The 6,518-nt window shown below is 32.0% G+C and overlaps 1 long non-coding RNA gene across 2 annotated transcripts; it reads left to right on the forward strand.

Moving 5' to 3' along the window:
• The first annotated feature begins 2,305 nt into the window (after positions 1-2,305).
• Positions 2,306-2,771, forward strand: LOC107917513 (uncharacterized). 2 transcript variants are annotated; one of them, XR_005922349.1, is made up of 2 exons: positions 2,306-2,586; positions 2,678-2,771. It is a non-coding gene; the product is annotated as an uncharacterized lncRNA (long non-coding RNA). The 2 variants fall into 2 exon arrangements; XR_001689736.2 differs by having other exon boundaries at positions 2,322-2,591.
• Positions 2,772-6,518: the final 3,747 nt, after the last annotated feature.

Raw genomic sequence — 6,518 nt, forward strand, 5'->3', positions numbered from 1 at the left:
AGTGGGCCAGGGGTATCAGTACAAGTTTCTAGACTTTACTAAAACAATTGTAGAGGAATTTTAGAGGAATTTTCAAGGACTTTTAGGATTTTAAACTCATAAGAAATACTCTAAATCAATTTAATCAGATTTATGAGTTTAAAAATACTTGAAAATAATTTTCTAAGATTTTGTCATGAATTTTGCAAATTTTTAATAAGAATTTTAAGTTAATTATGTTACATCAAAACATTTGAAATCAAGGCTAACAAAAAGCTTCCATGGGAAAACAAAAAAGCAAGAAGGAAAACATTGTAAGTAGTGTTTGATTTTAATCGGGTTTCATGATCAGGGACTCTAGGCTGGTTGTGTTTGAATTCGGGTTCCTAGGGTGATGATGGGCGGTTAGGGGGCTTGGCAATGATGAAATGATGAGCTGGTCATGGGTGATTTTAGTGATGAGGGAAATGATGTAGGCTGTGTGGTGACAGATGTCGAGTTGAGGATGGTGATTGTTGAGAGGGTCATAAAGAGTAATGATGGGAAAGGTGAAAATGGTGGAGGGTCCAAGAGCAAGAGCTGGTGGTATCCGCGTGGGGCTTGAGGAGTGCTGGTAATGGATGCAAAGGAGGTGGTGTGGTTGGATAAAGGTGATGGCAATAAGTTGAGGCAAAAGCCGAGAGAGGTGAAGTAGTGGTGGAAGCTTTCTGTTAAGTGTTAATTTTGATAGGAGATGGTGAATGAAATTGTAATGATGATTGGGGAGTCTATGCGACTGTGAGAATTGAAGTGAAGGTGCCAAGAGAGAATTAAAGTGGATGAAAGGATTGCTCTATGGTTTAAGGTTTTCTTTTATTGTATGGGCTTAAGAATATTTAGACCCACAATATGTTAGCTTAAAAAAGTAATATTTTTTAAAGAAGATTTCTTCTTTTTTTTTTCAATAAGAGAATAACAAATTATATTTTTTTTAATTTTTAGTTTTTTTCTACTATAAAAATTTAAATTCAACTAAAAATGCTAAAAATAAGGAGAAAAAATATGATTTGTCATTCTCTTAATGAAAATGGATAGAGATGACGTGAAATTACAGTTTCATAGAATTCCTTCTCATATTTTTGTTATTTTTGTTGGGAAAAAAAAGAGCTTAAAAATACATTTTGCTGTTAGAAACAAGAATAAACAAAATAAAAAGATTGCACCTCGTGTATTCTTATATCTTGAGCTCTTGTTTAATTTTTTTCTTTTAAAAAACAAGTTTAATTTTTGGAGATTAAGGTTATTAAAAAAATTGTTTAGTTATTGAAAATTATTAATTTAAGAAAAATGAATATAAGTATTTAAAGATGTTGAAGGAATTTTATTTACATTCTTGTTAGAAACAAAAAAAAGTCAATATCAACAAAAGAAAAAGGCATAGAACATAGGGAAAACTATACTTATGGTCACTTTTGTTTACTTTAAGTTATATTTTAATCACTTATGTTTGAAATGTTACGTTTTAGTCATTTACGCTATTGTATTGTTACATTTTAGTTACTGAACCGTTAGTTGTCATTAACGGTGTAATGGTAAGCTGACGTGACACGTAAAATCATCATTTTAAACAAAAATTTTAGGTTAAATTATACAAGCGATCCCCATTTTTTTTTTGTTTTGAGCAATTTAATTTTTTTTTTTATTTTCTTTAAACTTTCCTTTTCTTTTTTTTTTTCATTCTCTTCTGTTTTTTCCTCTATTTTCCTACCTTCTTCATTTCTTTTAACATATCAAGAAATCAAATTGGCAGTGAAGAAAGAAGTGGGAGGTCGAAAGCCATCATTGCCTATAATCAAAACTCATAAACCCATACGATGGTTCTTTCTTCATTGCCAATTCGAATTCATGATATGTTAAAAGAAATAGAGAAGGTAGGAAAACAGAGGGGAAAGCAAAAGAGAATGGAAAATAAAGAAGAAGAAAAAAGAAAGTTAAAAGAACATAAAAGAAAAAATTAAATTGCTCAAAATGAAAAAATATAGGGGACTAATTGTACAATTTAACCTAAAAATTTTGTTTGAAATGATAATTTGACATACCACGTCAGTTTACCGTTACATTGTTAACAAAAATTAACGGCGCAATGACTAAAATGTTACAACATGACAACGTAAGTGACTAAAACATAACATTTCAAATATAAGTGACTAAATTGTAACCTGAGTTAAACAAATGGGTGTATTTTACCCTAGAACATAGACAACTGGGCTTGAAGCAAAAACATTGAAACATAAAGGACCAGCTAGCAAATAACAAAAGTTAAAAACCTAAGTAAAGATATTAAATAGACTTCAGATCGGATCTGTGCTGGATGCTCAAAGATCTGATAGGGGCAAAGCAAAGCAAAGCGGAGCCGGAAAAAGAAGAAACCAGAGAAGAGGGGAAAGGGAAATGGAGCTACTGGAAATTACAGGAATGGGGTCTTTGGGATGAACCATTCGAAAGCTTTTCATCGTTTTAGTCATAAATTGAAGTTCTTCCCGAGGCCACCCATTCCAGTGATTTCCAGAGGCTTATCCCTTTCCCTTACATCTTCCTTGCTTTGTTTATATATGGAAATGGAAGAAAGTAAGGTCGTATCTTTGTAAATTGTTTCTTCTTTTTTTAGTCTCTTCTTGATCTCATCTGTTTTGTTATGATATAAAAAAAAAAATCTCAGGCTAGCTGCTTCTGCTTGTATTGTGAGGGATCTCAGATTGTATGGGAAATTTGAGCAGGAAAACTGCAGAATCTAGTCAATCTTGGATTTTGGACGAGAATGTTCAATTAATGTTGTTCACTCATTTCACCTATACATTTGAATTATGTTAATGTTCATAAATTATGCTTACAGAAGTTGATGCGAATATAGCAAAGGAGAAGGTACAAAAGGGATTATAGGCGTAACGATGCTTAATGTTTAGAATTTCTGTCACTAACTATTAATTAACACTATCAGAATTAAATTAGTAAAGTCATGACAGTTTCATCATTTTTATTTAGTTAAGTTGTGAAATAGATTATAAATTATATTTCCTATAAAATAATTTATACAAAAGATTAATAGAAATATCTTTTGCCAACCTTTTCTCCCAAATTGAAATAGAAACAAAAAAAAAAACAGGAGAGTAATCAAGGACATTCATCTTTTTAATTTTTTTTATTGAACAAAGAAAATCTAAAGGGAAAATTTCTCGCATGCTTTTGTTTTTTTAACCTAGGTATCCACTCTCGACTTCAGTGATTAATTTTTTTGAAAAAATAAATAATCAATTTTAAAATATGATGCAATTTTGTGAATGATAATTGAATCCCAACCGATTTTATTGCTATCCAAATATAAGATAATTGTTGATTGAAGCACTAAGTCAGTCCCTAGATTAATCTATCCACGGATCCGCCTCAGTAGGCGTGGTGTGGACCGGCTAGATTTGAATAACAACTTCTATTAGCTTAAGGTTGGATCGAATCCAGTGAAAAAAATTTAAAGTTAATTGAATTGACGAGTTTTATTTTATCATTTTAACAAAATTTGAATTTTTTTCAAATCGAGTCGAGCGAAACAAAATTTAAGTCGAATCGAGTGAAATAGTTCAAGTTAACTTAAAAATTTATATATATCAAATTAAAATCTTATTATATTATAATTAATTACATGGTAGAGCACAAAATTTTGAAACATACATATTTGAAAACTTTTTCAAAGAAAACAAACATTTTAGTATGATAAACTTGAATCACTAAGTAACTTATTTTGTTCTCCAAATTTATTATTTTAGAAAATTTTAAAATTTTTAGCTTTTCTTATATGTTTTTTAGAATTTTTTTATTTTTTATATTTTCTGAAAATATAGATTTTGAAATTTTTATAAATATTTTAAATTTAAAAAATCATTCTAATTTTCTTTTTGTAATTTTTATTGAGAGAGACCAATTTGCTTATTTTCAAAATTGATAGGGACCAAAGGGCTATTTCCACCAATCTGTTATTTGAGTGATTCAAATTGTAAAATTCAACTCGAACTCAAAACTCGAATAACTTGACTCAATTAACTCGAAATTCGAATTTTTTTCGACTTTTTCGAATCGAATCGAGTTTTGCTGATCCCTAACTTCTACACTGATTTCATCCCATCTAAATTCAAATTAAGTAATCTTAAAAATTATTTTATTTAATTTTAATTATAGAAATATAAATATTAATAACATATTTTTAAATATAAAAAATTATGAAATGGTGAATCTGATGAATTTAAGCTCACACCGACCTCTTGTCTATTGAAGACAAGAAAATGGTTTGGGGTATGTCCATTTTTACCTTTACATGTGGCTCTAGGCCATCCATAATTTCATAATCTTATTTGCCATCTATGCCTTAGGGGTTGAACATTACAAGATTTGGAACCACAGTTTGCCAAATTCTTGCTCGTCTCCCACAACGTGCCATTTTCCTAACTCTCAACTACTAGTCTATGTACTATACTTTTGTCTTCTACATTCTTCTACCATGTGTTTATAAACAAGTGCAGCCCAAACATAGATCTACTCAACACTTGGCGCACCACAATGGCTCACCACTGGCATCCCCCACCTCCACCAGACCCCTTTGCACCCCCACCACCTGGACCTCCGGCAACACCTCCACCAGACCCCTTTGCTCCACCACCGCCAGGGCATCCGGCACCACCTCCACCAGACCCCTTCGCACCACCTATGTTTGGGCAGCCTCTACCGCCTAACACTTCTGCACCAGCACCACCTATTCCGCACAATCCGCCACCACCTCAGTTTGGGCAGCCTCCACCTCCTCCAGGTCCAGGAGGACCTCCTCCACCACCCCCATATTAGCCTATAGCATAAAATTTTGATTAGATTCTTATAGGATTGTAACAATAAATAAGAGAGTATATATTGTTATGTTGAATGTTGGAAGTGCATGAGAGTGAAATAATAATCTTTATGTTACAATAAATGAGTCGGTGGTTGTTGCTCACAAATTTCTCACACCCAAATTCAAAATATAAGAAATAATTACTGCCAACTTATCATTTTGTATTTGATTTATGTCATGTGTTGTTTGGAACGTAACCAAACCTGATGCAAGTCAGTTTTTATTTGATTCCCTTCACTTGTGTAACCTATCAAATATCAAGAAATTATTAAAATATTTCTTTTGCCTAATAAATTATATTGTTATGGGATATATTCATCTTTTACAGAAACCTAATAAATTTTACTATTTCAACAGGAATTTCAGTTAATTTTTGTATGAATTTTTAAATATATTTTTAACATAATTTCTGTAGTGGCCCAAATTTGCCCGACCCAAATCAGAAGTAAATAAACAATAAATATAAAATCAAAATTAAAAGTCAAAAAACATTCCCTTTACACTGGGCTCAATATGGCCCAAACTAAACACAACCCACTACCCAAAATCAAATTACCCAATACACCCCAGCCTAACTAGCCAAAACCCAAAACCCACTAAAATCCAAACCAGCTAACCCTAGCCCAATATTGGAGGCCCAACAACTTACCCTAGCTGAGAAAGGAACCCTAGACAGTAAACTCCAGTGCTGCAGCAGAGCCAGGCCTCCTCTCGTGCATGCGCCGCCACACCTTCGAGCCGCAATCAACCTCTGGCCTCGCATGCGCGCCACTGCCACTCGCGCTGCGCCGAGCCGCGCCACGTCCCAGCTAGCCTTCGTACGACACCTGCAAGGGACAAACAAACGCAACAAACGCATTTTTATTTTATAATATATGCCTATATATATCTATATACCTTTTATTATTTTCCTATATATATACATACACACATGTATCTTTTATATTTATAATTTCTAAAATATGTATATATGCATATATACTTTTTTTTGTATTTTCATATAAAGATATTTTATAGAATATTATTTTATATATATACAATTTATATATAATTTATTCTATAGGTAAATTTTTGTATGTATTATTTATTTTAAAGGTTTCGTATGGTTACTTTATTGATTTATATGTTACCTTCTGGCATGCCATTTTTTTTAGTCATTTCAAAACATATACGTTGGATTTGCGTTTGTGTTAATTTACTTGCTTTTTAGGTTTTACTAGCTTTTAGATATGAACGTTAATAGTTGCATAATGTATAATATAAGATGGTTGCCTTTATGTGCGTTGTATTGTTTATTTGTATCATATAGATTCTTTGTTGCTCATTAGCTTATATTAGGCTTATGAATTTTTCTTTCGCGATATACATTGTCGTCCCATCTCGTTTTATTCGTCAAAAAGTTATATTCGATTTAAATATTAAAGTCGTTTTACTCAAAAATTTTCAAAATAACGCGAAACTCGGAATTTGGGGATCCTCGAAAAGATTGTGTCCTAACTTACTGGATTCTAATCTTCCTCGGGATCTAGGAGACCGAATATTCCTTTTAATAAACATACAAATTTCAAATAAAAACCCATTCTCGGGAATTCGACACGTTGTGTCCTAACGCATTGGATATGACATGTTA

The sequence above is a fragment of the Gossypium hirsutum genome, chromosome D12 (genome assembly GCF_007990345.1).
Source record: "Gossypium hirsutum isolate 1008001.06 chromosome D12, Gossypium_hirsutum_v2.1, whole genome shotgun sequence".
NCBI lineage: Eukaryota > Viridiplantae > Streptophyta > Magnoliopsida > Malvales > Malvaceae > Gossypium > Gossypium hirsutum.